Source organism: Suncus etruscus, chromosome 10 (assembly GCF_024139225.1).
Source record: "Suncus etruscus isolate mSunEtr1 chromosome 10, mSunEtr1.pri.cur, whole genome shotgun sequence".
Classification (NCBI taxonomy): domain Eukaryota; kingdom Metazoa; phylum Chordata; class Mammalia; order Eulipotyphla; family Soricidae; genus Suncus; species Suncus etruscus.
In genome coordinates this window covers 81,491,309-81,500,494 of record NC_064857.1, presented here as the reverse complement: position 1 = coordinate 81,500,494, position 9,186 = coordinate 81,491,309, and the positions used below count along the sequence as shown (strand labels likewise).

General features: G+C 45.3%; 1 non-coding gene across 1 annotated transcript; it reads left to right on the top strand.

The window, feature by feature from the left end:
- The first annotated feature begins 824 nt into the window (after nt 1–824).
- LOC126021668 (U6 spliceosomal RNA) lies at nt 825–928 on the top strand. Its single transcript, XR_007500162.1, has one exon. It is a non-coding gene; the product is annotated as a U6 spliceosomal RNA (small nuclear RNA).
- Nucleotides 929–9,186: the final 8,258 nt, after the last annotated feature.

Below are 9,186 nucleotides of genomic sequence, written 5' to 3'. Positions count from 1 at the left end.
CCACTAGCCCATGCAATACACAGTGAAAGAAGTGAAGCAGAAAGTAGGAGACTTACCTGGTGGGCTTTTGAGAGAAGAAAGCTAGAAATGGAGAATAGGGGTGCAGAGCAGGGAGCCCCAGAGGCCTTGCACACACTCTTCTCATACCTTCAGCCTTACCATCTCCCCTCAGCTTCAAATTTGGGCTCAATTCCATCTTGGAACTGAGCACATGGGGTCACAGATGTCTCAGTTCTGATATGCCTGTTTTAGTTTAACTCTTGGTAGTTAGGGTGAGTCCCTTAGTCCTGGATTATATATATTCTCCCTAACATATGGGCTTTCTGGTATTGCAGTTTAAAAAAAAAGTCAGATACCAGGGCCAGAGAGATAACACAGTGGTAGGGCATTTGCCTTGCAAGCGGTCAACCCAGGACCAACGATGATTCGAATCTCGGCATCCTATATGGTCCTCCGTGCCTGCCAAGAGCAATTTCTGAGCAGAGAACCAGGATTAACCCCTGAACGTTTTTTGGGTGTGGCCCAAAAACAAACAAATGAACGAAGGAAAAAATTAGACACCAATTCTCTCAACTGGTGGGAAATGAGCTGCAGTGAGCAACAGCAATGTGACTACATCGTAGTGATAGAGACTACCATGAGGCTAGCTCTGGATTACCACAGGTTGCCAGTAATTCCATAGCCTGTTAGAGCAAGAGCCAATATTCTTCAAAGAGAATGGAATCTAGAGTCTGCACTAAATGATGTCTATAGTCCAAAATAACAAGAAATTTAAATAGGAAGACATGAGACATTGAAGCAAACACAAAAAAGTAGAGATGCTGGTGCTTGCTTCGGCAGCACACATACTAAAATTGGAATGATACAAAGATTAGCATGGCCCCTGCGCAAGGATGACATGCAAATTTGTGAAGCATTCCATATTAAAAAAAAGTAGAGATGAGAGATGCTGGAATCAGCTTACAGGATGTTACAGTAAATATTTTTCTAATATTTAATATCTAATAAGTATTTTTGAAATATTTGGGCCGAAGCAATAACACAGTAGGTAGAGCATTTGCCTTGCATGTGGCCAACCCAGGTTTAATCCCTGGCATCCATATCCCTTGAGCCTGCCAGGAGTGATTCTTGGGTGCAGAGTCAGGAATAATGCCTGAGCACCAACAGATGTGACCCAAAAATCGCCCCCCCCCCATTTTTTGAAATACCAATAGGAATAATAGAACAATTAGTAAAGACAAATATGAAGAAAACTAAAATCAAATGAGGATTCACATAACTGGAATATACAATATGGGTTCTAAAAAATATCAAGAAAATGGGGCTGGAGAGATAGCATGGAAGTAGGGCATTTGCCTTGCATGCAGGATGGTGGTTCGAATCCCAGCATCACATATGGTCCTCTGAGCCTGCCAGGAGTGATTACTGAGCCTAGAGCCAGGAGTAACCCCTGAGCACTGCTGGGTGTGACCCAAAAACCAAAAAAAAAAAAAAAAAACCAAGAAAATAGGATAACCCAAAATCCATCTATTGGTGATCTTGAAGACAAGTCACTTAAATCAGTATATCTTAACCCTGGACCATTTTTATGCCCTCAGGATAGTCCAAGGAGGAATATTCTACGGTGAAAATCTTGTAAATGAGGAAAGAGGGTGTCACAGCAAGAGGTTAGAGGGCCACAAGGTAAGACAGGAGAGTACAGGAAGGAAACAAGGTTGGAAGGGGCCAAAGACAGAAAAAAGAATGTAAATAGCACATACAGAAGAAAATAAATTCAGAACAAAGGGAGTTAATTATCAGTGGCCTGTAGGAAGTGGTGTAAACCAGATAACTTGAATATAGATGGATAAGACAAAGAATGGGATATATAAACAGTTAAAGATATATTTACCTTAAAATGTCTGTGTTTCCTCAAAAACATCAACCTCAGAATGTCGGATTCAGGAATATAAGTGAATTGTAAGCATAATCAATGAAAAAAAAAACCAGTATAAAGTTAATATGCTTTCTAGACAAACTACTAAACAGAATATAAAGAAAAAGTGCCTGATTCCTGAATCTGTGCCTGATTCCCGAACCCCACCAGGAGTGATCCCTGAGTGCAGAGGCAGGACTAGGCCCTGAGCACTTCCAGGTATGGCCTGCCTCCTGCCCCAGAGGCACCGAGAAGCAGAATGGCTGATTTCTCATCCAAGAAAATAAAGTAAGTTATTAGTCAATGAATGAGTCTCTGAAGTGCTGAAAGAAGAAAACATAAAAATTTTGAATGAGGAAAGGTATCATTCAAAGAATGAAAAGGAAAAAGAAGAGGAGAGGAGAAGGGAGGGAAAAGGAGGGAGGGTAAGGGAGGAGAGGGAAGGAGAGGAGGGGAGGAGAAGGGAAGAGAGGAGGGGGAGCAAAGGGGGACAGAAGAGGGAGAAAGGAAGATAAAAGGGGGAGAGAAGGGAAGAAGGGAGAATAAAAGGGGGAGAGGAGATGGGGAGAGAAAGAGGAGAGGAGAGGAGAGGAGGTGAGGAGGGAAAAGAGAGGGGGAGAGGAGAGGGAAGTGGAAGGGAGAAGAGGAGAAGGGTGGGGAGCAGAGGAGAAGGGAGGGGAGAGAGGGGACATACCTGGGACATGTTTGTAAGGACCATAAGAGCTCGTGTATTTATATACAACACTTAGCATGTGCCCGTCATGTTGGATACACTGAGTCTCTCAAGTGAGTCTGAGTCTGTTCAGGATTTTTCTAGAAATTGGTGGTGGGAAATGAACATTGGTGAAGGGAAAAGTGCTGGAATATTGTATGATGGAAACTCAACTATCAACAACTTTTTAACTCTGTATCTCATGGTGATTTAATAATAAAAATATGCTTCCGGAATGGGGGGCTGGAGATATTTATTATAATAAAGTGGGTAGGGTATTTGTCTTGCATGCAACTGACCCAGATTCAATCCCTGGCAATCCATATGGTCCCTTGAGCACCACCAAGAGAAGTTCTTGAGTGGAGAGCCCAGAGTAACTCCTGAGCATTGCTATGTGTGGTCCCAAGACAAGAAAAAACAAAACAAAACAAAACAGGTTTTTCTTAAAGAATTGATATCAGGGGCCGGAGAGATAGCATGGAGGTAAGGCATTTGCCTTGCATGCAGAAGGTCAGTGGTTCGAATCTCGGCATCCCATATGATCCCCCGAGCCTGCCAGGAGCGATTTCTGAGAGTAGAGCCAGGAGTAACCTCTGAGTGCTGCCGGGTGTGACCCAAAACAAACAAACAAATAATTAATATCAATATGAATTTACAAAGAGCAGTCTCATTGCTTCTACCCTGCCTTTCTGGCCAAGCCCAAATCTAACCATTTCTGTGGAAATCACCTAAGTCACTCATGGCTATTTCTAATGAATGTCCACAGACTCAGCTCCCGGAAAAGTGCTGTTATAGGCATCCAAGGACAGATTCCACGAAGAACTCTAGCAACAGTCTCCACAGTTGGAACTTCCTGGGAACTACCTTGGCATCTGTGTGGGAATGGGTGGCCAGTGTCTGGGAGGGATACGCTCAACCAGAACAGGCAAGGTTCAGACTGTCTACACACACTCAGACCACAGGTCCTTGAGTCTCTAGCCTCTCTGCTCACTTTGTTTCCCCAAAGCACACACAGGCATCCCTAGGCAGAGAAGGGAGGCCTTGGTTTCCCAGGCCAGACACAGTGTGGGGGGATGGGGAGTTTCAGGGTCAAGGTTGCAGACATCCTCAGGGACTGGAGAGCAGATAAGTTGGTCTAGGGAGGTGCACACAGGAAGAATGTCCCCATCACCCCTTTCCCAGGGGGCCAAGAGGACCCAGACCAGAAAGACAATTAAGCACTCTTGAGCCCGAGCCGGCTCGCCCAGACTCCTTTCCCCTCCAGGTCCACACTCAAGATCAGGCCATGACTGCGATCTTTTAAGAGCTTTGTTGGATGCCATCCAAATTTCATCCCGTCTTCTGCCTGTAATTCTCTTTAAATCAGAGGCTTCCCCATTACTGAGTACTCCCAGGCCCCTCGCCTTGTCTGATGATTAAGCATTTAGGAAGCTGTTGTGGTTTTCAGTTTTTGCCCCTTCTCCCCTCCACCACATACCTGTTATTTGGGTGAAGGTTTCTTCTTAATTCCCCCATCTAAAAGAACAAACTACCTACTTCCTTTGACTCATGATCTGAGACACACTTAGTTTATGGAGGAGTGTCGGCTTGCTGCAGGAATGTTTTAAGAAGACTGAGTATATTTAAATGCATAATAGATTTCTACCCCATTTGCCAAAAGCCATCCTAAAGAGAGCTGATACAGTCAGTTAAATGCTGGTAATTATACAGTGGAAACCCAGCTCCTTGCAGACATGAAGTCAGAGGTTCTGCCACTGGCGACTGCCTAGCCCAGTGCCTGTGAGCAGCTGCCGGAGTAAACAGGGGCTGCCCAATGGCTCCTCCTCCCAGGAAAATGGAGCCTCTCCCCCCACCCAGAGAACTGAAATCCAGGCTGATTCCACATACGTAGAGGAAAATACCCAGAAGGTTTCCCCATCAAATCATCTCTGCTCTTGAACTTCCGGAGCTCTCTCAAGTCCAGGCTGTCCTCTCTAGCACACTCTACTCCCTGCTCACCATCTCCCGAGTCCACCTGGCCTTCATCCCCACTTCAGACCACTGCAGTGGCTCCTGCTGACCCCACAGTACTTTATGACCAAAATGAGTCCCATCCTGAATAGCCTCCTAATATAGCAGTCCTCCTTCTGTGGTGTCCACGATGCAAAGCACAAATCAGTGGTTGAGGGGCTAGAGAGATAGCACAGGGGTGTAGGTAATTGTCTTGAATGTGGCCAATCTTAGGTGGATGACCAACACCTCAAGGGTCTTTCAAACAGTGCCAAAGTAATCCCTAAGCAGAGTCAGGAGTAACCCCTGAGCAACCCTGCCATTTGTCCCCTTACCACTACCCCCAAACTCAATTGCTTTAGAAGCCTGATTGATCCACCAACATAGGTGACTGAAAATATAAACGAAATCAAGGTGTTCCATGATTGAATCTTCCCAGTCTTACACAGCTTCTGAATTCAGTTCTGCTACCCCTGCACAGGATTAAGGGAGTGCAAATAAAGGTTTCCTCATGCCAGTGCAACTTGACTTCAGTGCCAGTCTTTTCCTTCCTGGAGAAGCATGACCAGTCTGCAGTCTTGCTGCTGAAATGTGCACCACTGCCCTTGCCCTTCCAGGGATTGCATCACTTAAACACACTGGACCAGGTTACATCCAACCCACCTCTCTTCTGCTTCCACCCCAAACGCACAGTACAAAGGGTCTACAAAGCCAGCAGCAGCTCAAGATGAGATAACTCCCATGCAAGGCCAAACATAAATGTGATGGACAGTGGAGGAAAGCAACATACCAAGCAATTTAAGAAAAGCATAAACAAATAAACTCCCAGGAAATGCTTTCAGAAGAGAATCAATCAGGTGAGCTTCTCTAAGCATCCTCTAGAATCACTAGAACCATCCAGGTCTGCATGAGGCAGTGTTAAGGCAGACACAGGGCAGAACGTATCTGTGTAGCAAAGTAACATCTGGGAGAGCTGGAGCTCAGTCTCTGGCCTTAGTGATGGGAACCCCAGTAGAACCCCTTTTCCTAACGGCCTCACTTCCTTCCAGACCTGTCAAGATCTCTTTCATGAGCACCCACATCATTGTTTCCCAGTCCCTGGATTTGAGTTTCAATAGCGAACAAGTGCTGCTCCCAGTTCTTGTGAATGTTGGGATGGTGAGAAGTCACTTCAATAGTGATGATTAGAGAAGCCTTTATAGGATAGTTTTGAAAATGCAGGGGAGGGTGGTTTATACCTGGCTGTGCTCAGATATTCCTGGTGGTTTTGGGGGACCATATAGGAAGCTGGGGATGCAAGCTAGGCCAGCTACATACAAGGTAAGCTTCTTACCAACTATACTATCTCTCTGGTACCTACAGAGGAGATCAAATTCCAACTTTAGAGAAAGGATACAATTCCAAGTGCAGAGTCAAGGCTGGAGAAATTTCCAAAGCAGAAAGAAGCTGTGATTCAGCTGAAACTAGGCAGACATGGGCCAATTCTTAACACGAAGAAAGTGCTCTGATTAGTACAGAATGATAGCAAAGGGGCTGTAAAAGGTTAATCAAGTCAGAGAAGAGGAAGAAAGGTATGAGGTGGTGATGACCATTGATCTGGGTTCTGAAAAATGACCAGCAATTGAAGGTTGTCAAGAGGACATTCAAGGTACTATGAGCAGAATAGGTGAAAACACAAAAGCCTTAAAGAGCAAGTCTAGTGACTGTAGGAATAGAGCTGGGGTTAAGACAGTTGCCTTGCATATGTGGTTGATCCTCATTCGATTCCTGGTACCACCTGATCCCCCAAACACCAACAGGAGGAACTCCCAAGCACTACTGGGAGTGGATCTCCCCACTCCTTCCTAACAATAAACGAATAGCAGATCTAGAATAAGAATATCCAAGTTGTGTCATTTTAAAAGTAGTTAAGATTCTATTTTTTCTTGTAAAGTTTATCCCTTACTGCTCCAGATCTGCCTCTGCAAGGCTCCCAATAAAATTAGACCATGAGAGAAAGCACAGGGGTTAAGGCTCTTGCTTTGCACGTGACCCTGGTTTCATCCCTGACATTACATAAGGGTCCTGAGCAGGAGTTACCCATAATAGCTAGAAAAGATTAATAATAGCTAGAAAAGATTTGTACTAGGGTGATTACTACTTAGCCATGACCATCAGAGTTGTATTACTGTCTTTGACTATTCCTTAGCATCGCTAGAAAGATAAGAAATCGGGGCCGGTGAGGTGGCACTAGAGGTAAGGTGTCTGCCTTGCAAGCGCTAGCCAAGGAAGGACCGAGGTTCAATCCCCCGGTGCCCCATATGGTCCCCCCAAGCCAGGGGCAACTTCTGAGCGCTTAGCCAGGAGTAACCCCTGAGCATCAAATGGGTGTGCCCCCCCCCCCCAAAAAGAAGAAAGGTAAGAAATCTTCAATGTCAGGTTCTGTAGAGACTGTGAAGGGAGTTTTTAAGTTCAAAGAATTCTGTTCACATACCTGAAAGCAAAACTTGCCCTGTGTCAGGGTAAGGGAGATAGTTCCTGAACCTGGCCTGCAGGGAAAGGCCAGGAAGAAAGATGGGGCAGAAACTGCTGTGGCTTAGATGACCTTCCTAGCACAGGCTGTCCTCCTTGCACAAAACTGTGAGCCATACCAATAAGTCCAACTTGTGATGTGGCCATGTACAACATAGCATGGAGACACTGAAACAACATCAGGCAAGAGACCACATAGTTGACTAGAGAACACTTTGTTAGCTTCTCAACACTTGGCCATCCCAATGTTCCAACCTCATCCTTTCTATACACCCCTCATCCTTTCTATACACCCCTTATCCTGTCTAGCAGATAAAGCTGTTGGAAAATACAGCCTTTGACACCAAAGGCATAGGGATCAGTAGGACCTGTCAACATGTGAACCAAAGTCAAGGAGACAGACACTCCCATCAAAGCAGATTCAGCAAGGACCACAACCAACGAGTGGACCCACAGCAGGATGACACCAGCAGCAAGCTGCCCCAAGCCTGAGCACACACCCTGGAGAACCTACTTCTCTGCCTCTCAGACATCATTTCTGCTCCTCCATCTGCCAGAAGCCATCCTAGGGAGGAAAAACTAGGCGTTGAAAGGCTGAGGACTTGCTCCAAGAAGGCAGGGGTAACCTGAGACAGACTGTGAATGGAAGGACAAATCATCTGTGATTGGCAAGTTTAAGGCCATGCACCTCTTCCCACACTCTCCCAAAGCCAGATGGATATCATGAGGATTTTTTAAATGACTGAAAGGAAGTGTAGAAACTGTCACTTTCTTTGGCACAAATCTGAGTTTCAGTGTGTGGGAGGTGGGAAAGGGAAGCGCATTGCTGGGGCAAGGCTAGCAAGTGCCATGGGGAAAGGAGAACCAAGCCCTGGTGTGCTGGCGGACAATCACAAACCAGCACAGATCCTAGCAGGCCCACTCAACAAGAATGCTCAGCAGAGTCCAAGGAATTTGCATTTTAACACCCTCCTGGTGACTCTTATTTGGAAAATACTTAACTAAACAATGGTGTGAGTTAGCCTCCAACCAATTTGTACTTCCTTCTAATCTGAGTGATTACTTATTTCTAATCTAAGCAGACAAGTGTGGCCCAAGAGTGACTCGCAATAGCAGAGGTGACTGAAGTGGGATAGAAAGCAGATGACTGGTCTCAACTGGTCTCAACACACTTGGCTGTGCAGATAGAAAGTAGTTATGCGTTTGCCAAGGTTCTTCTGCTTCCTGGTTTTTATTTTCTGTTTTGAGAAGGGGAAGGGTGTTGGGTCACACCCAGTGATATTCGAGGCTGCTTGGAGAGCCATATGCAGTGCTAGGGACAGACAGAACATGGGTCATCTGCATGCAAGGCAAGCACCTTACCTCCTGTAGCTTCTCCCTGGCCCCTTTCCCAGTGTCCTTAAGTGGGGAGTTATGGAGTTTGTGTGGGTTTTAGAAAGGGGGAGCTCATGAGTGAGCTCGACTGGTCTGAGAAGAGCTTGCTGGGAAACCTTGGGATTACCTGCACTCAGATCACTTGGCAGAGCCCCTTCCTGAGATAACTTCTCTGCCTCTGGGTGGAGGCGAGAAGGAGCTGTGGCAGGAGGAGCATTCAGGTTCTGGAGAAAGTCAGCTGAAGGATGGCAATGACACATCACACCAGGAGGCCTCTCAGGAGCGGAGATCGATCAGCTCCACTGACACTCACTCCTACTCACATTCAGTAAGAAAATGCCCAAGGATTTTCTCATCAAAGACAACGAATAGAAGGAAATTGGCTGCTGTACATCTTTCGGACTTACTGTACTGTCCAGAAGTTTGGGGTTTTAGAGAAAATGTTATATAAATATGTAGCTGGAAAAAAGTGTATTATGACATTTTTCGATTATATGTAATCAGTAAACTTTACAGAAGGCATTTATAGTTTGAAAAATAAAGAGTTTGAATTGTATCTGGCTAAACAATTTCTCAAAAATAAGGAACTACCACTGTTTTATTAACTTTCTTAATGGATTAGTTTAGCATGTCTAATGCTATTTATATCCAATATGCTTTCTATGTTTAGCGTATAGAACAGTTA